Consider the following 21539-nt stretch of genomic DNA (forward strand, 5'->3'; position numbering starts at 1 on the left):
GAAGCTACCTTATGACGTCATATGTTTACTTGGAACTGCTTATGAAAGAGAGCCTGGTGATTTAAGGAATCCGATAATAGATAGCTACCATTATGGACGTGCAGAAAAGTATAATTGAATGTAAAAACTGATTTCCCTAAATACAAAATGCGCCGAAACCGCTCTATCTCACAGCAAGATCAGGACGTTTGAGTGGGAACACAGTCTAGGGAATATGATTATGGTATAGCTGCCGCGTTTAGTGGCACCGAAGTCACCAACGATGTCATCTACGAGCGACTTCAACAGGAACTGAAGACGCGCATTATACAAAATTGCCAGGACGGTAAAGACTTTCAAATGGTTTCCTGGAATTGTAGGGACCGTTCGTCCATATATTGGTACGGAGACATGAAGAGGTAACGCTAGTTCGCCTAAATTCGTGGTGTAAAGGTGAAAGCTTTTTCTACCAGCAAGACTTGCCTCTCAAAATGCTGGAGATAGCGTTAAATTTCAGAGGGTCAAGATTTCAAACTTTTCCGGGGGAGCCTACCCCGGACCCGCCTAGGATTGCCTTCGGTGCTCGACATGTTATGTTTATTCAAAAATGTAGTCTTACGAAAAAAAAAAAATCATTTAAGGCTGGCTAGAGCCCTGGTGTAACCCAATATTCGTTGCTTTATAATTAAGTTGGGTTATTGAGGGAAAGTGTTAACTGCAACACCCGAAATGCCGACAGAATCGTTAGCTTGAAAGACTCAAGTGTTCAGAGCACTGTCTGGAAGCTTCGATAACCCTGCATTCTAGTACATGTCGAAACAGGAAGGCACAACCGCACGCCTCTACAACATAGACTTTGTCAATATTGTAATTTATATCAAGTAGAAGATGAGCAACATTTCGTCCTAGATTGTAAATTATACGATAGCGAAAGAAGTGTACTTTTTAACTTTATCAAAGAAAAATTCCCATATTTCGAACATCTAAATGCAGCGGACAAATTCATATTTTTATTACGCTTGGATAATCCTTATATAAGAAATACTGTCTGTTCATACATTCACACATGTACAAAGAAGCGAGAAGAAGTCGACACTACTGGACTAGCTTGATTTAATAACACGTTTGTCTACTCTATATGTTTAGAGCTTGTATTGTTGTATTTATATCCTTGTATGTTCCATGTGTTAAGTTAGACGACCTGTACCTAGCCCCTCGGGGCATGAATGCACAATAAAGGTCTTTCATTCATTCATTCATTCATTATAAGACGACAAGGTAAAAAACAACAAATTCCCGCCCCAGGACTGACTAGATATACCTCATCATGGGAGGATTTGAATTACGGTGTTTTTCGCTGGGACCAAGGAGTCTTTCTTGAAACCTTCTTGCTGGGACAAAGCGTTGTTTACAACGTGGCACTGTGGCACTTAACCGCCGTTTTGTTGTAATTTTATTTGCTTGACAAGTTTATACCTTTAGCACTCTCTTCTAGCTAAAAAAGAACAGCAGCTACTTATAAAGGTAATTAGCGGCAAGATAATGTTGAGTATTCTCCCCGCGGAAAACGGTAACCCCTCTGCAAAATGCTGCTGTTCTCAACACCACGGGCGGTCCTGTAAAATTGCAGTACCTTCGTATCAACAGAACTAGAGAAAAATGTGTAGCATCAGTTACAAAGGTAACCAATAATATCGGCACGCAACAGAAGAAATTATGGTTTATTCTTTTGCCTGATTGGTGTCAATCAACTCTTACCGAAAAACGAATCGGATTTAGGTAAACTAGCGTTACGAATATACACGATCATATACATGTATATGCCTGGTATACTACGGGAAAAGGTGACCTGGGAGTGCTGAAAACAGTTGACCAACGCAGTTACATGAGGAAAAGGCGCATATCTACTTTCGGGATGAAACACGCTATACATGTTTATGTCTGGGCGAAGAGAAAGCCTGGAATCCCAAAGGCTGCCGTATGTTCAAATCGATCCGCGAAGAACAAGTACAACGATGATGGTCGTTTGAAAGTCGTAGGCTATACTGCTGTTTGACACCCGCTAGACAAGCTAATAAAAGCTACGGACGACAGTTTAGCAGCGGAAATGTTGTAACTATGCATAAAGAACAACATTTAGCGATGGAAATCACATTTCGTGACCCAAAATAAATCTTGACGAAGGTTCTAGTGAAGTGGCTATATGTGGGAATGAAAGCATTGCTGTCATGAAGATGATGAACCCGCGTTTGAAATGCAAAGAATTGTCAAAGAGATCAAGCCCAAATTGCAGGATTGTAGCATCTTGGACTATGTAAATATCCAGTTTGGAGACTGTAATAGGCTCCAGGTCATATCGGCTGCTGAGTAGAATGACTCACGATCTGGACTTAAATGTCTATGGAGTTCCGTGCGCCATTCTGAAAAAATAAAGATGGACATATACCTGACGACATTAAAACACTTACCTGTGGAATCCTTGTTCTACAGGTGTGAAGGGTATTCAGGTAGGTTGTTAGAGAGTCTTCGGCAGTACAGGAGACAGCTCACGAGGAAGTGGGAAGGTGGGCAGGTAACAACACACCGGTTGGCAATTTGCTCATGGTTCAACGGGCCCTCTTACAGGGCCGACAGATACATGTCTCATTGTTTCACATCACCCTCGGCAACCTAATCATGTACGCCTACATATCATGGCTATTAGTCCGGCAACATATGTTCACTGAGCGTGTTGAAGATTTGTGATTAGTATACATGGAGACGTAATCAACATGCTGTATCTTCACCATGTAGGTCATCGATTATGCATAAGAAGTCCCCATCAAAGGTTTCACCTGATGTTGTTCTGATAAATGTGTGGTTTTGTTGCATCTCAAAGTTATATTTGTGTGCAATGATGTGTATAACGTTAGGTGGTATACAAGATACTTGAACAGATCTACAAAAACGACCGTTCACATTCGGCAATGTCAATAATTGAACAAAATTGTAGGGAGAGCATGCTGTCCACGTACGTTCCCTCGTCGGGGGACCAGCACGGTTTTTCCCCGTAGAAGGAGAAGCAATGTGTATCAGCAGGCGAACCGGAAAGGAAGGGGGAAAGGATCACGACATCTTCCACCTGGCCGGAGCTGCATCCCGTCATGAGTACGTCGTTACTCACGCTCCCCTGACCCACGTCTGACGGCCAAACTAACGAGGCACCATCCGCCATGCGCCGGTCTGCTGAGTCGGGATCGTCCCGAAATGTCGACGGACGAAAGGTCACCATATACCATATCCTTGGGCACATATGCCCGAGTTTAAAAAATCGGAAGTTTCACAACACAGACAAAAAGAGTCATCTGCACACTCAGTTACACCGGACAAAGTACGAAACTTGGACACACAACTGAACTTTTTTTTCAATAGGAATAAAGAAGCCATCATGGCTTTACAACCATCCCTCAATAAAGACAGAGGTTGCCATAGACTCTTTGCAACTTATGACCCACTGCTCATCGAGTCACGTGTTCTATCTGCATAACGTGACGTCACAAAAGTACTGAATTACTCATTCCTTGACAAAGACTGGTGTTGATCGGTTGAAAATTTTGCACAATTTCTGTACTATTATTTTGTGTTGGCAATTACGGTTCAACTTTGATCCAGAATAGATTGAGTTTTTATAAAGACTCAACGGAATAAGGTATGATGAACAAGTTAGTGTCATATTTTCTCGGTTGCTCCCAATGCATTTGATCACTGAATCATATGCCGTTAGCCTCTATTAAATATCAAAGACGGTCAAACTTAATTATTATTTTAGGTAAGATTTATATTCTCAAATATCGCCAACAGAAGTTACACTTATCAGGTTTTATTTCTAGTGTCTCTTATGTTCAACAATTAGAATACATTATTGCCAAACGACTTGATAAGACTCAAAAAACACATGGGAAAGTGGGACAACTATATACTGTCCTTTCAACGTAAATCATTCTTGGCCTTATGTAATTGATTACCAAAATGCATGGGTTCTCGTTAACTGTTTGTGATCATATATTTTCATTTCCTGGTTTTATGTATCAGTTTTGTGGTTTCTCATGTGTTTCACTTATTTTTATATGTGCCATGTTACTATTATTTCTTTGTTATTTTGAAAATTAGTAAAAAGAAAAAAATATTGAGGACTGAATGGAAAAGATTACGAATTGAAAACACACAGTAAAATAGTGTCTTCTCATTTTATGTGGATACTTTGATGACATTAGCTTGATTTGTTTTCCTTGATGCACATTGTGGTCGCTAGCCCCGCATCAAAACGGTGTGTGTTTTGCTTTGATACTACATAGTTAACGACACACTTGCTCGGGTTAGGTCCTGCAAACTGATATCTGATGTATCTAATTCCACCGTGCTAATCTTCGTCATATTACAATAATCTGGGCAGCATAAACAGGACGTATCATTTTTCTGACTTCTGTTCAAAAGAATATTAGACAGAAAATTATACGAACAAGTAATCGTTATCAATATACATAAAGATATGCATATACAAATGCAAAATGAGGTTGTGATAGTAAGCTACCCAGACAATGCAGAGTTAACGATTCCGAGAAAAGAAAGAAAGAAAGAAGGAGGGAAAATCAAAATTGTTGAGTCTGCTAACCACTTGCATATCTGAGCGTGTCTCAATCGATGTAAATTTCATCTCACGTATTACATACTTAAGCTTAACACACCACTCACGTCCGCCGATTTGGGTGTTCCTGATCAAATAGAAACAGAAGTTTCTTTGGACTTCCCTACCAAAGGCTCGTTCAATACCTTACTGTCCATTCAATATTGATGGAACAAGAGTACACAAAGTAACGAGCAACAACAACAGAATGGGGAATAGCCACTGAATGATAACTGGATGTAGGTCATTTGATGATTGATTAGATGTCGTTTGTATCCTATCTGGACAGCCCCCCAACCCACAATCTACTGCCTTCATCTCGCTCACCAGAAGATGACAGGACCAGCGTCCTGACATTTTATAAGACATTTTCGCGAATGGTAGCAATTGGGAACCTTTCAAATGCTTATGAAGTTATGAAAGACACGAGAGCCATTCAAATCCCCACTTTCAGCCCAGCGTGTAGGCCATTAGATTGTGCTATGCTTACATTTGACTTATCTATAGCCACTGTACCATGATTTTTAATTTCGGCGAACTGCAATGTAATTTGTCACTGGATGAGGTAAGTTACATAGCAATTTTTCAGTACTTGCGATTACAATTAATCAAAGCATATTTTACATCAAATATGTTTCTGTTAGAGGGAGGGCTCGGGCTGCTGAGCAGTAATGTGCCCCTGACGATACTGCACCTTAGTGAATAGACACAATATCTTATTGTCCAGCTGTGATCCTGCATTGACATAGCCTGGAAACCATACCATCGGGAGCTGCCCGGTCAGTATCTCTACGGCAGTGGGAGTGGCGCCGCCCGCCCAGACAGATTAGACCGCTCGGGAGGTGGGTTTACGGGATTGGCTTGATTAGTTCGCTCGGAGAGGCGATAACTCTATATGCCAGCTAAGAAGACAGGCTAACAGAGACATGCAAATGCATAGCAGACTCGGCAGGTTAAACACCCCCGAGCCGACCGTAGAGACTGGTGACGAGATTAGCATAGACAGAGATAGAGAGGGGGAGAGGGCGCGACAGAAAGAGAGGACGTGAGAGATTACAGAAATCATATATGCAGACCAGGTGTCGGCGACAAATTGGAAATTAAAGCAGTTCAGGCCTGAGTCCAAACCAATTTCACAAGCAAAATCACGCGAGTGAAGGATATCGGTTCGTCCTACAATCTAATTATACCGTTACGGTCGGGCAGAGACTACGTCCATGTTTCTCGCGTTTCCTTCTTGAATTCTACTCCAAAAATATAGTTACCTGGTTTATCTAAATGATCCCCAAGGCCGAAGCTGCAGTCTGTGCGCCGTGTTACCCCTGATCTGCATAATGTAGTCTTATGTAGCACTATTCTGTGGGCGAGCTGTGTTGATTGCTATACGAGCTTCCCCACTACCGGAGCAGAAAGAACAAATTAAAGCAATTACAGCGAACACGCCGCCCTGGGCTGGCTGGAAGGCTGCGTGGACGTGGTTGGCATCCACTAGTTTGGAGGAAGAAGACTTCGGTAAAGGCAGTCTGGAAAATGCAATGCATGTCTCTAAGTCTTTAATGTGCCATAACGAACGAAATGTAGACAAACAAATGACTCAAAACTGGCAAATATGACCACAAACGTCAGCTAATGCTTCGGGGGGTCCCGCCGGTCAGTTGACGGGCTATTTGTTGCACGTTCGGGCGTGGTCCCTACGTGGCCCCGTGGGGCACCCTGTGGCTGCCCGGCCGGGACCCCGAATCAATTTAACTCGGAGTTAAATTCAACGCGGGACAAATTTGTGGCGTAGGGCCCGGCCGGGACTACACCCTCAACGGGCACCGGTGCAATTGGGACCGTAAAACTGGGGCTTCCAATTACGAAGAAGATTGCAAACGTTAAGAGCAAACATTCGGAAGGTGATCTTCTGTTTGAACTAAATGTTTGAAAACGTACATGCACAGTCAGCGTATAGTACGAACAAGTGTCTTGTTTTCATATTAAAAGCACATAGCTGGGTTTTCAACAGCTAAACTGTGAATCGACGCCCCCGTCTACCATATGGGTCCCATATGTTTACACCGTATATGGTTAAATGTATTATCGGTTGAAAAAATAATTATACAAGAAGATATCTATTTTGTTTCTGAACGATTTGTCCCAAATGTTCGTCTTACTGTATTTACTGCCGACTTCACAACATACATCTTACAATCATAACTTACTACTGGATAGCCACTGCCCCCTTGCGGTACAGCTCTGAACTACATTGACCATTAGCTCTCACCAAAGACGCAACATGTAACGATTGTAGCCTGACGATTGGGAAGGCTAGGATTAGGTGGAAAGATACGTTTCGATTTACCAACAGTAAGATTTGGTTTAACAATTACCCCTGTTAGAATATTCATTACATAGCATCTATGAATAAAGCGACAGTATGCCTTTTAAGTCACTGAAAGTCAATGAGTGATGCAAACATTTTGCAGTATATCTTATCAACGTCAAAGTATTTCACACACGTTCATTCTGATGCGATGATTCGATAAACGTGCCTCATTCTATATCAGTGACGTTAGTATAATGACGTACAAACACACACAAGCTAATATATGTTGCACAACATTCCTATACTTCCTTCACATTATAAGTGAGTTTAGTAGCTCTAATTATCGAAACTTACTTTGAAACTTTCATCCCTGAGGGTGTTCTTAGGTATCGTTACTTCAATATGACTTGCTATCTTCTACAGCCTTAAGTCCTGTGGAAGGCCATTCTACGGGATTTCGTAGTAGTAAACGGGACGAGGTGCTTCCAGGCGGCTTAGTTTACCCCGGACACGGGGTGTATTCCTTGATCCTCTTATGCGTTAACCTTGGCACCTGTACACGTTACGCAGATTTCAATAATTTCTTAGCTCAAGCAACTACGTAGAGTATTTGTTAACGACGCCCGACGGTAAAATGATATTAATATAAATGTTCCTGTTGGTGTGTTTTGTCAACTTTTATCTACCTACCCTTTCAGTTCTTGCGAGTACACAAAATGTGATTAGTCACCGAGGGACAAACGACATTCAAGTAACTACCTTTGCTACTCCATAACAGATACCCTGGAGAGGATTCTAGGCGCACAGGTCATCCGTTGATTCACCTTTTAAAACACCCTAGAGATAAGAATAGGATTGAGGATAGTCAAGGTCTTGATCTCATTGCTATATAGTTTGTCATTCTGGAAAGGAAAGCGACCAAGGACTTACACTTGGAAGGAATGAAGTCATTAATGTACGTCAGAAGTGGATCTCTGGATGCATGCTTTCATCTCATGACCATGCACTACATATGGGACATGTATGATGGCGTGTCTATAATCAACACCCCGCAACATCAGAATATACATTCAGCCAATTATCGGATGAAATGCATTAATGTTATGTATACCGCAATGTTACTCACGTAGATAGATCTGTCTGTTGTGGACTGACATTGAGTACGACGGGTTAAGCTGCTGTATGGAAGTCACTTGTGAGCAAATGCTGTAGCAAAAATTCAATCATAATTTAAATCTCAATTCTACTTAAATGTTGTCTCTTTCTACTTCAATGGTCACTGGAAAAATACATGGTAAAACTGTTGTCTAGTAATCTCTAATATCTAACATACGTATACCCGCACCCGGTACCCCCTGGATGCTTTGCATTAACTGCTGCACCATGTCATGTGGTGTTCAGATCTGTCGTGTCAAAAGATGAATTTTCAATTTGTTCACTAACCTTTCACAGGGAAACCTCAAAGGAAGCAATTACGACAAGTGTAATTGGGCTCTCTGCGGAGGGGGAGGACGTCATCGTGCAGTGTTGTGGTCACCGTTTCAAAAGTAAAATATCTGCTCCAAGGAGAGATCCACTTTGAACAGATATCGGCTAGTGAAGAAACATATCATAATCATTCAGAATGCAATCGCGGGCAGGTCGACTGTCTAAATTGGCCATTTTCAACGGAATGTTGTAATTAGTGTTGCTGTTCATTTGGAGTAATGATAATTTTAAAAAGCAACATGTAGAGATAATGCAGAATTATCTACATGTACCTCAACAGCATATCAGAGCTTCTCATAAGTGTGCACGCTAACCATGTAGCACTGTTCTATTCTCGTGTTAATGTAGTTCGTTAGCATGTCGCACAAGGGCCTCATTCACTACCATACACGCTGGTACTTGTAACTGGCACGATCTTTAAAACAGATCTTTATCCACGTACATCCTTTTACCAAGAGGGTATTCTGGTCAGCATGTCGAAGCAATAAGAAAACATCGTCACGAATTCCGCTACCATGATCTGCTTGATGATGAACTGGCAGCAATGGCGCTATGAACAGGGAAGCTAAACACGGCATGATTTTCCTATGAACATTAAGGCACATTCGATGTACTTTGGCAGGCAGATTGTATCACTGTATCGCTAATATGCTATTGAAGCTTTCTTTCACAGATATATTTCAGTATTCCTTAGGATTATAGTAAAAGGACGACTTGCAGGTTGTGTGAAAGAGAACACAGAAACCTTAAGATCTACCAGTCTGATGAAACTATTCACGTATGCATCACTGGTGGATTTTGAGTACACGTAGAGGTGGGTTATATCTTGAATGCTGAGACTATGTTGCATACGCTAAAAGTCAGTCATGTTCTTAATGCTACATTTATAAACTGTGGCGTGTCGAGAAAGGTCATTGATTGATAGTATGCCTCAACGTTTCCTCTATTATTTTTGGGGGAACCTTTTACATCTAACCTTATAGGGACAGCAGAACCATCAGTTATATCTTTTCCCGGCCTAAGAGGACTTCCTCGACCCGGCAGCATTTCCTTATCATAGACGTGCAGAGAACGGCTGTCAATGATTGCCACAGCCGGGAGACTATTAAATAGCGAGCGATAGGCAAGGCCATTACCAACGTCTCCCCCAAGACAGGTGATAAATATCCTAAGAACGCCGAAGACTGACGTCCTGTGGAGAAGGCTGGCTGAACTACAAGCTATGTGTGTTCATCACCGGCATGATGAATGTCAGAGAGGATGTAATTGTACGTACGAAGTCAGTCGGTTAATTCCTAAAGCCCATAGAAAATTACTTCCGCAGATCCAACTGTGAGCGTTACATTCACACAAAAGATTGCCACATATATCACTAAATCCCCAGCGATAGTAACGTTGGAAATTATGGACTCAGCAATTTGTATTACCAACCAAAATCAGATAAAAACATTTCAGCTAAGTAGAAGAACAGAGGATGACGGCCCGAAGCTGGGTGGAAGTATGAAATAAACAGCTTACGCCCGGTAATCTTCATACAACACCTTGGGATGTGTTCATGACTTAAAGACAAAAAAGCAGGAAAGGGTTTTCATGTTTCTCTTAAATGTGACAGGCTGATGTGTCCTGGGATTACCGGGGCACACGGAAACAACTCACAATTTGAATATTCAAGAAAGTTGATATCCATCTACATCATCTAGCTTCCCACCAAAGGGCTTCATAAGTTTAGACTATATCAATTCTTCCGTAATCAAACATTCTTTATTTGATATACAGGATACGATGAACAACGTGTTAGATATGGTGCCCCCGGTAAAATACAATTGGCTCTTGTCACTTTTTACTACTCATAACTGATGTAGAAAATTTCCGGGTAAAAATATCATCACGAACTCGGATATCAGTCACTATTATGATAAGATTAACTTTTCATATTCATTCATGCACGCGTACGGCGCTGCATGTTCCTCTTCTTTGATTAGAGATGTGGCTTATCTTCTAAACGTTATCGGTCACAGTCATCCCTCAGGTCATGTTTGGTATTTACAAATGCGTTATGAACTTTTATAGATAACGTCACGTACAGAACGTGCAGTCACAAAGTGGCAGGATAACTACGTGTTCCGCCCCAGTCACCAGATGAGTCCAACAGATCAAAGCAGATCATCTGGTAGCTTCTAATGCATAACTTCGGAAGGCACAGCCAGCGAACACCAAGTAACTTTGTCTGATGCTGTAACATCACAATGGTAACATGTAAAAATACTGTACTTCATATGCGATATAGCTTTCTCAAGTAAGGGAAAAATTGCGGAATAAAATGAAGATAGCGGTTGTATCGTAACGGTTATCACATTTCCAAACAGCATTGAGGTAGTTCTATACCAGCTATTTGAACTCGCATTTGAGTCCTTAATGTAACATCAGCTAACATAATTCCACCTGGGTACATCTTTCCGCCACCCTGAAAAGATACGTACGTCAAACCAGATCCCCAACCTGATGCCCCAGTATAATGCACTCCTGTATATCTAAACTGTGCAATCCCGTAATGGTGCGGCAATGGAGATCTCTCAAACCCACTGTTTTTCAAGGTGGCGGATTTATGTAACCTGGCAGATTAATGTTGATAGAGGTTACCAACCGTAAGTGGGCTTTCGATTCGTTCAAAAAGTTTCCAAACAAGTCACCTATACGAAAACGTGAGTTAGCAATCAGGGCTAGTCTGTTCAGTCAATTTAGAAATGTTCCATCATGCACTAATGGCTTCTTGTGTGAAACAGTTTCAACGCCTACATTGTAATGCCTTGAGAGTTTCCCCACTTTGGGTTCTCATGTTACTTATTGTGAATACTGTTGCGTTCTCAACTTATAGGATGCACACACAGATAAAACACTCTATGCGCACACGGTGAAAGAATGGAAAAAGAAAGTCTTAACTAAGACAGTGCCAATGGTACAAGATTGACAAAATTTTAACAAAACGACCCTGTGAAAGAAAGTAGATTTTAAGATGACGACACTTTAGCATAAGGACGACACAGCATGCAGACACACGTCGACAGGGGTCCTATGTTTGTTTAAGACATACATTTATCATAAGATTGTTTCTTTGCTGAACTCCGACGCCCAACAGCCGTGGCTTCAGAGAGAGCTCTATTCAACCCCTGCAGGGCAGCTGTAGGGAAATCCCTGTTTGATGGATGACTATCTATTACTCGGGTCATCCTTGTCTTTGAATGTTTTCCCAAGAGTCAAGTGCTCAAGTCAAAGTTAGCACGTTTAACATTTTCTGTTCGTTATCTGCAGACGTCCAGCTGCAATGAGACCTTAACACGGGGCCACACGGCCGCACATTCGTCTCCGGGATGACGGACGGACGCTTCAGGCGCCACTTCCTGGCCAAGGGTAAAGGAGCAGGCTATCAATTCTGCAGTGATACTGGTTGAATGGCGAAGCTTCCAGTAGTCTTCACGCCCTGTTGCTTTCATGTATGGAACGAAATCCAGCGAGATGAAGGCAAAACGGGGACATTTGTACAACACTCATGTGGAGGGCGACAACACCTGCCTACCACTCTACTCATAAGCAAGAGATTTAAGTTCTATGCATGTAGAGATGCCACCTGAATGGCTGAACGTGAGCTCTGAACGATATCTTATCAGAGGAGAATGGTTGTCAGGTGTTCGCTGTTTATGACTACAAAAGTGGTATTTTCATTATTCATTATTCCGGTAGAAAAGGGTCAAACGAAATATTATAACTTCACGAGATGTTTTACCAAGTTGACTTTCTACCAGATGGATGGACCATGAACGTATACAGAAGATGCCTTCCAAGAAACGTATGTCTTTTATTACTTACAGGCCAGACATCTTGACCTTTGGCAACCGCTATCTTCGCTTCAGACTGCGGGCAGAAAGTTCAGATTAGGTTGTGGAGGCTCTGGGCTAGAACGAACCATCACTGAGGGTCGCCTAGGGATTAGGCGTATCGACTTGAGGATCGTCAACTCATCAAACCATAGCCTTGCTCCTAACGTGCTCGGAATGCTTTTCGAAAGGAAGCAAAGATAATAGAATAAACGTCTATCGATGAACAAGAAAGCCTGAACGATCTTAAATTTCCTTTCAGTCCTGAAGGATTTATTCCAGCTGATATTGTTATCGAACTTGCAGTTGGTTTGGGTTTGATAATAAAACAAGGCAGCGAGAGCGCAGCGCGCTGAATGATAGAGTGGAGATAAGTGAAGAAGAGTTCCATATGGAATGTGAGATATCTTCATGTGTATAGGGGTGAATCGGGCGTGCTATATGACGCGTGAAATATATCGCCGGGTTTTCTATGGTATCAACGCAACTGGCGCCTTCGGCGATGGCAGAAATGCCCATGTAAGGATTATCATTGGTAGATGTTTAACAGTCATCTGGGCGGTTGCCAGCTGCAGTGGTTGATAGACTTTAGACTCTGACAGTTGAATGGGGAGACAGAAACACACGAACCAGATAGTCGTGCTCTATCTCGCCATGTGACGTGACAAGATAATACAGAAACGCTTCTTTAAACATCATCGAACACGAACATTGCGAATGGCACACGCTTATCTCAGTTGTCTACGTGCTTCATGGTGTGCCGTATATCATGATCAAACACGGTGATGAAAAGTCAAACTTGCCTGCATACGCCATTACAGTTTTGTACTGGGCGGCCCGCTTAAGCGTTTTACGGTCATTTTACCGCCACCAATACCAAGGCAAAATTGGATTACTGTCACCTCCTACAGTAAAGTCTTTAATCTTTATCGGCACGCGGCCAATGATATATGCTCTCTACTCTTATGAAGCAGCATTGGTATTGAATTTGTCTGCAGAGGTTCCTCATGAAAGACACTCGTATGTTTTAATGATTGATACATTTCAAGTGATATATGGACCAGATGGCAAAGCGCGGAAGATGACTATGTGGTATTTTCTACAAAACTAGATAATACATATTGCATACCTGTCGGCATCATCCTCAATTGAGGTGAAGCATATTGCTTTTTCAAGTAGCTGGTATTGCAATGCGGCTTCGTTACAGCTCGCGTTTTTATCCAAGCACGCCAGGTCACCTTTACTTTTCTCGATAAGTGTGTTGGGTTCTTTTATATGCAAAGGTTTGTCGCTTGAGGCTTGTGAGCGCTCTCATACACGGGGCCACCGGCTTTACATCACCATCCGAAATGACGAATGCAATCCCTTAGAACATATCCAAGCTAGGGTCAACCCTAGGATCGAACCCAGGCCAAATATTCACAGAATTTGATCCACATGGCCAAGTAGTGGGGTTGTGCACGCGTTACCGCATGGCCACAGGGACTACGTGTTGAACGTACTGAATGCTATATAATGACGTCGACACAGTGACGAAATGACGTTACATGGGACACGGACAATCTGTGCCTCTTCACAGTACACTTCCTTCATGCAAGCTACTTTAAAAAGATAGACAAAGTCCTTCAGAATGAAATAGAAAATCTGTCGATCCGTCTGATGTCTCCCTGTAAGACCGTCTTCCATTAACGTCTCTACAGATTTATGATTTTTACGGGAACGTCTTGAATAAGAGGTTCCCGGACGAAGCCTCCGTCTGGAACTGAAATGGAGGAATTATGATCTCAGGGAAGGCGGGATCATGAAGCACTTCGATGTAAGGCGCGAAAGCAATATCGATTTGCTTGGGCAACGGAGGAGCATAGACTACAGCGTCCTTTCCTGTCCTTCTGAGATTTAAGACGGTAAAACTACTTTCTCCGTGGCTAAAACTTAGCCCAGGGAGAATGTATAAGTTCGTTCTCAGGGAAATCCTAGGTACTTTATGGATCCCATTAAAATACATTTGGCATCGGTCTGTTGCGAGGGAGACTCAACGGGGCCAAAGGGCCTGCAGCGGGGAGCTTAAGAATATGCTGCACGTCGAACCTTGACGTCTGAAGATGATACTTAACTTGATCCAAGGGCAGCTACCAGGAGAATTCTGCACCAAAAGGCGCCGCCTTAATAGGGCGGCGAGGGAGACGTTAATGCTCTCTCTACTTTCGAAGGCTCTGCCTGTTAAATACTATTGTCACGTCTCCTCCACGTATAAAACCAGAACCTTGAAATCACCAAGAATCGTTTCGATGAAGCAGCGTGCAGTAAAAGTTTTAGGGCCATGAAGTTGAGCGTGGTCTAAACCAAACGGACCTTTTTATGTGGATCATGTGAGAGCACACATATGTACCGGAATTCCTGTGCGGATCGGCTGAAATAGGTGAAATAACTCGCTAGAGATCACACGTTTTTGAGGGACATTTGTGCTGAAGGGTGTGTGTTATATACATAAACCTTTGAAGTTCCAAATTAGTTGGAAATAAAAGACAGGCGAAAAGCAATAAAACAACCCTGTTATTGTCAGGCTGATACATGATGACCTCATCACTGTCAGCCCGGTTAGATAGCCCTCCTTAAATACTGGCCCTACTGTAAATATCTGTATTTCTACAGTGATGAGACGTTATTTCAAATCAAATATTTCTTTAAAAAGGATCTACTGAAGAACTAAAGGTAGTGTAAGCATTGTCTTTTACCACAACAACCTTATGACGTATAATGTACACACACATAAAACGTTGTACAGCAACAGGTTATAGTTTTACGTTACTTGTCACCTTTGTTGCTTTGGCGGACCTTGTTCAACCCACCCTGAATGAAACCTGTTGCATTATAGATAACAGGGTTTCACCGATGGTCATGCGATGTGATAAAAAACTGAAATTTAACGCCGTTGAACATTCTATCTGTCACAGACGTAAGGCTATAAAACGCGCGGTCGTGTTGAAGTGAGGTTATTGTCCATCACAACTGGGCTCGTTATGCCCTGTGGCTTATCTATAGGTCCCAGGAGGATCCCACGCACAGAATGTCATCCCGCCTCACGGGCTCATGGACACGGAAAATAGTTTTCCGAATAGATCATAACGGCCTCGCAGTTGATGGAATGTTATAAAACAAACCCGGGAACGAGGGACCTGTTGACGTGGTAGTGACGTCAGCACGTCATTCGCGGTGGTTGATGGTCAGTTTTACACATTACACAATCTGAACCCTGCCGATCTAATTTCATGGGTTAGGTTTTTTTGCAAACCACTCTCATTTTTTGCACTTGGGCGTGTCATATGGTACACAAAATACCTTCAGTAAATCTGAATGTATTTTTGCGCAGTGTTTCCTTATCTTTACACATAAAGACGTATGTTGCACCACCAGATATTGTCAAAAGTAATCTACTGAAGGAGTAAAGGTAATGTAAGCTTCGCATGATTCCCTCTAATGCTACGGTCCCAATTGGAAATAGGGGGCCCTGCCGGGCTGTTTACGGGCTGTTTTTTTACACTTTCGGGCATGACCACTTCGAGGCCCCGTGGACACCCTGTATCTACCGCGCTATTTTTGGGCAGGGCCCCAGGAGTTAAGATCATCCCGGGACCAGACAGCAAATAGACGTCGTAAGCTAATTTGCGGCTTCGGGGCCCGGCCGGGGCAACACCCACTAGTAGCACTATGGGCATCAGCGCAAATGTGACCATAGCATTAGTCTGTTAGGTGCTTGTAGTTGACATGGTAGTTCCTATCTTCACTCATGACCTTTACACAACAGTCCATTCTGCTCGAACCTATTTCTACCGGCTGATAGATGTTCCTGATCATTGATGATATCCGTGTTGAAAACGGGCCTAGGAAAGTTCTAATCTCCAAGCAGATCTATGGGGAACAAGACAGTGTCAAAAAGGCCAAAACACCCAGGGCCAAATGGATAGTGCTTTGGCTCTTTGGATACTGCCTTGACCCCAGTAGATCTGCTCGGAGATTTATGCTAATAAAGCAAAATGAGAAATATGCGTCACAAAATGGCCAAACGCTTTTCCCCCGGCACTGTCAACGGTGCTGCCGACCTTACAGCGATGAGACAGAGCCAAATATGTCCACCTGCAGCTTAAATACGAGTTAGAACAATAATGGGACGTTAATCCTTTGGTGCAGGAAATCGTTTCCTTTTAAGTAGGAATCGATGTGCCACTTTTTCTCCCATGCTCGGCAAAAAGCCAGAATCTAATAACCTCCTTTGCAGGCCTTCTGTGCAGCGACGACGTTCACTTTTTGGGGAGCGACGGTTTGCGGTTTTTAACATATCCATGGGTGACAATACGATTTCCCCAGTTAATCAAGACCCTGGACCCGATAGGTTAAAAATTAGCGCTACTCCCAAAAATAAACGTCCGAGCCGCCCAGAAGGCCTGCAATGGAGGCTACTAGATTCTGGCTTTTTGCCATGTAGTGTAGACTAGATGTTGCTACAAAATCGCGGCCTTCCAGTGCATGGTGTCTTCCTTTACAAAGAGCTGTTCATGATCATGCAAACTTTTCATCTAGTTTCATCCAGCATCTGAAGTTTGCTGCAGATGTCTAGCCTTGAGGACATGCATCTGATTATCGGTGACGCTGTTCTGTCTTCTATCTAAGATGTTGTCACAGCATCCAAGGGCGCGAATGTTTCCTTCGCCGGCCACAAGAGATGGTTATCGCCCAGATGATTAAGTGTAGCGGGACCACAGAGACAACCACATCCATTAAGACGTTCTACGGATCTTAGTGAAGGACAGAAAGCTTCATCTTGGGACAGATTTAACTTGAAATATTCCTTGTAGAAGAGAGCTGCACCACAGGCCACAATTATAAAGACTTGGTAAAGACGTGGTGAGACAGAATTAGTTAGTAAAACCATTTTGGGAGCAATCCTAATGTGAAGAGATCAACATTCAGGGGATGTTTATCACTGAAATCGAAGCTAATGCAAAATTTACCTTTGAGCAAAAATGAGTCCACAATTGAATAAAAAACAGTTTCTCTTTCAAGTACAAGGTCGGTTCTAATCAATGCAGATCATCTAGTACGTGCACATGTAATTGAAATCGTCGTCCCAGTTCCAAGTAATATTTACAGCTGTTGAGTTGTAGCGTGACGCTGTGGTGTGTTTCTGTCATCTTCTTTTTATGCCACATCGACTCATGTAATAGTAAGGAAGGTCTGAATTTCTTCTTTGTGATGTACACTGCACGGAAATGGTTCTTGAGGGCTCTGAATGACCATTCTTACCACCGAGCCAAGCGGTTCACGTTCCGGAGGGAGTAACTGCTGTTCCATGCTTCTCCTCTGACGCCATAGGTAGAACAAGACAAGAGGAGGGGAGACAGGAAACAGGAAATGACGCAGTTGTAACGTTAACTGAATTGTACAAAGATGACGAAGACTAAACAGATTGCAATTCTCCCAGATGAAAATAGAAATCGTTAATCGATTCCAGAGAACTCTAAAGCGTGGGCACTTAATGCAGTGTGGTTTAAGAAAGTAAAGTGTAAAATCGAATGAAGTGAAGACCAGCCATTCTATAGGACGGTCAGGAGAAACCATCATACAGAACGTGCTAGCGTAGTAGACTAAGAGCTGCCTAAACTTTTATCATCGATCAGTGCAAGCTACGGCTTGTAGCTATCGCTGTTTGAGATCCTACGTTACATCATGTTGGAAATAGGGATATGGTTATCAGAGCAATTATGAATATAATAATAATAATAACAAGTTTATTGCAAGTTCTTGCCCGTAGGCTAATTGCAAGTACATGAATATAGAGCACGTATAAACCAATGGATTTATATGACTGTCAGTGCCTGTATGTTTGAACGTAGGTGACTCATTGCTTAACCTTCTCCCTGCTGCCTAACTCTGTAACCAATTGAGGATGGGGTGTCAAACGGCCACTTTAGTGTGCTAAATGTTGTGCTGCTTTACAAACATGGTCGAGGAATGATAATGAAGTCTAGAATGCCGAAGCAGAGATCGAACACAAACCACCTTCATGCTTCACCATACACCTCTGATCTCTATGACAAGGCGAGTCACCTGTAAGATGCTGTGACTTTCTTTACGTACGCTAGGGAATAGCAATGTTGTCTTGGGTTTTAGTTCCGTCTTGGTCAGCAGATATCGCAGTAGAGGAGTCATCTACCAGGCGCTTAAGGGATCAAAGTAAGGTACGCTACAGACGGTGAACGCCTTTCAAGTTTAGTAGGTGATTCTCCGAAAAGACGGTACACGTTGACGTGTATGGTTTAGCGCCCGTTGAATAGTATTACACCGTATCTAGCTAATACCACATCGGGGGGAAACTGTGTAACATACGGCTCCACAGGTCAGCGAGGGTAGTGAGATCTGGAGGCGTGTTGATTACTTATTTCAGGTGGGATGAAACTTCCTTAAGGTAATGTACAGACTGTTGCCTCGTGGAATGGAGTATCATACTGAACATTTGCAGTAATCGCTGGAAACAATTTACAGGAAAGTTGACGTTAGTCTATGTATACAGATTAGGATCCATAGTGACCAACAAGGAACAGTTCTATCTATTTTGAGAAAAGCAAGTCGTGATTGCTAGGCTTTAAGAAAAAATGCTTAAAGCACATTCCCTGTATTATTCAACGTTGCGGTATATATTCAAATGCAGTGCAACATGTTAGTTGTGGCGGGCTAATGCCATGCTTGAATTCCCCCTGACACGCAACTGCGGTGTACGAGTGCCGTACTTGTTTTTACTTCCAACGGGCTTGTCAGGTGCGCAGCATAGAGACGACTTTAAATTGAGTTGCTGTCAAGTGAAGGGCTGGACTGGAGCGCCCGAAGGCAAAATTGATTCGTCCAGGCGGCGATTGTACAGGTCCCGCGGGCTCGGTCGGAAGGCTGGCGGCTAGAATGTCTTGGATCTCCCACTTTAGAGCCCGTCCTTTGTTGGAGCGCGTAAAAAGCCTCTGCGACGTTACAGCTCCCAGAAATCCACGTCTTTAGATGCGCTAACATCCATGCACGGTTTTAAGACCTGCCCTCGGCTTTACGGGTGAAGGTGCATTTACCTGGCACTAGACATGTTATGTTACGACCAATATTAAAATACATCTCAGGTTTCGCATAAAACATGTCACAAAAGTCCACGTTTACCTTTGAAATATATCACCCCATGATCTAAAGCATACAGCAGCACGGGATATTCGAGTTTATTGACTTTATTTACATTATTCAATGTTGATATTTGAATGTTTCACATCTATATCAACTTGTGTAGATCCAAATCGACGCGTTCATAACTATATATATGGTGAGCAGACAACGATATGATATGTATGGTGCAGTATCACTATGTCTTTTGTATTTTATGTGCCAAAACAGTACCCAGTGCCATTAACCCTAGGGAACATGCTTGAGGAACTCTGATGAAGCAATTTCATGTTAAAGACAGGTCGTTTGAACCCTCCTCATCAAGTCCACCATATGCTCCGGACGGGATGACCATTAGCTGTAGTCATTTCCACGCCGTGCATCTTAATGTAGCGAAATGGAAGGGCAGTTGCAAATTAAGTGTTTTCAGGCATTCACGACCATACAGAAGTCACCTCGTTGCTTGTTGAGGAGAATATTAGGGTCTTTTCAAACTTTGATTACATACACCCGCGTGGGACTGATTCACAACTACGTCAAATGGATGTTGGGAAGTGATAAACGTAGATCATGTATCGTTTCAGAGACAAAATTACAAATCGGTGGTCCTTGACAAATCAAATCAAACCGTATCACAGTTATGAAAGATGTCTTGATATGAAGAGAATTACTACAGATTGCCAAACAATATACGATAACGCTTACTACTCCTGTGTAGACTTGTGTTTAGAAAAGCCCTTGAATTTACGGTTGGGAAGGTTATGTGAACCTGGCAAAACAACTGACGCTACCCTCACGTACTTGAAAGCAAAAATTTACATTGCAGAATTGGACGAAGTGTAATGACGCTTTTAGACAGCGACGTTGACGTGAGAACCACTTTTGAAGCGTGTACGCGTCGGTGCTAACAAGTTTGTGTCTCCGTGCACAGAATATTCATCTCTGCGTTTGCCGTGAAGTAAAGGTATATAAGACTGTCGGTATCGACGGCGTTTCTAAGGACTGCGAATGGGTAGGTAGAGATTAGGATAGAGTAGGTTCCACGCGTGAGTCATCAACTCCAAATAGCAATCTTTGCGTTATCAATTCAATAGAATTCCAACATTTCGGGAGGAATAAAAAGTGGTAAAGGTAGCCCATAGCCTTTTGTGGAAGTAGGTGCAGTGGGTTGTTATCCACCGTGTCTAGGGCACGGTATTGGAAGGCGGTGCCCATCCCTCTCCTTCCATCGCCATTCATCTCCCGAACTGAAGTCAGGTATCCATGTTTTATATAACGGGACGGGTGCCTTTCCTCACGACACAACGTCTAACAAGAAATGACAGGATCGAACCCAGGACATCTCGCTCTCCTATTCATTACCCCCGACACTCGGTTACTGGACGTCACGGGGGTGTCCAGCTCACAATTTTGACAAATATTTAAACCTTACACACAACATCAATAGTTTGCTCTGGGAAGCTTCGAGACGAACACTCTGTCTCGTCTTCAATTGTTTGCAAAAAGGTCCACCTATATATGATGAGGGTTATTTCAATTGAATGTATCCGCATCGGTTTTGAATTGGCGTGTGCCGTGCGTTAGCATCACAAGCGCGAGGTGGCTTTCAACTCTGCCAAACCGCCATTCTACCCGGGCACTTATTCAAGAACCGGCATTCTAACTGGACTGTAAACACTACTCACGACGGTAAAATTCCTCCCTGAAACGGCCAAGTGATTTGATGGAAGATATTACCGCCACTGCATCTCAATGGAGGAAATGCTCTGAAAATTATTGCTCTCTCCCAAATTGCAGCTATAAGGATCCGTAGTTCAGCTTAAGTTCTAACCCGTTCGGAAGGCAATGGACAACGCTTGTAAAATGGCATCAACTGACATCAACTAGCAACACGTTTATTGGCAGCACAATCGCACACTCATATCTTCTGTAATGCTCGCAATGGGACAATATCTGTCTGCTATTGTACTACAAGGATATTCCCGGCCATTTTCTGTGCTAATGAAGGCTTTCAGAATGCTGTCACTTCAGTGTTCGG

General features: G+C 42.8%; 1 protein-coding gene across 3 annotated transcripts in view; it reads right to left on the reverse strand.

Annotated features, from left to right (window-relative positions):
* LOC136427740 (probable 3',5'-cyclic phosphodiesterase pde-5) overlaps positions 1 to 21539 on the reverse strand; it is a 69192-nt gene that overhangs the window by 35717 nt on the left and 11936 nt on the right. The window contains exon 1 of one of the 3 annotated variants that reach the window (XM_066416858.1): positions 2448 to 3217. The exons of the other annotated variants lie outside the window; for them this stretch is intronic. The gene's annotated coding sequence lies outside the window, so the exon portion shown is untranslated. Of the gene's footprint in view, positions 1 to 2447; positions 3218 to 21539 lie in introns of those variants that run through there. 3 annotated transcript variants of the gene reach the window in all.

Source organism: Branchiostoma lanceolatum, chromosome 2 (genome assembly GCF_035083965.1).
Source record: "Branchiostoma lanceolatum isolate klBraLanc5 chromosome 2, klBraLanc5.hap2, whole genome shotgun sequence".
NCBI classification, from domain to species: Eukaryota; Metazoa; Chordata; class Leptocardii; order Amphioxiformes; family Branchiostomatidae; genus Branchiostoma; species Branchiostoma lanceolatum.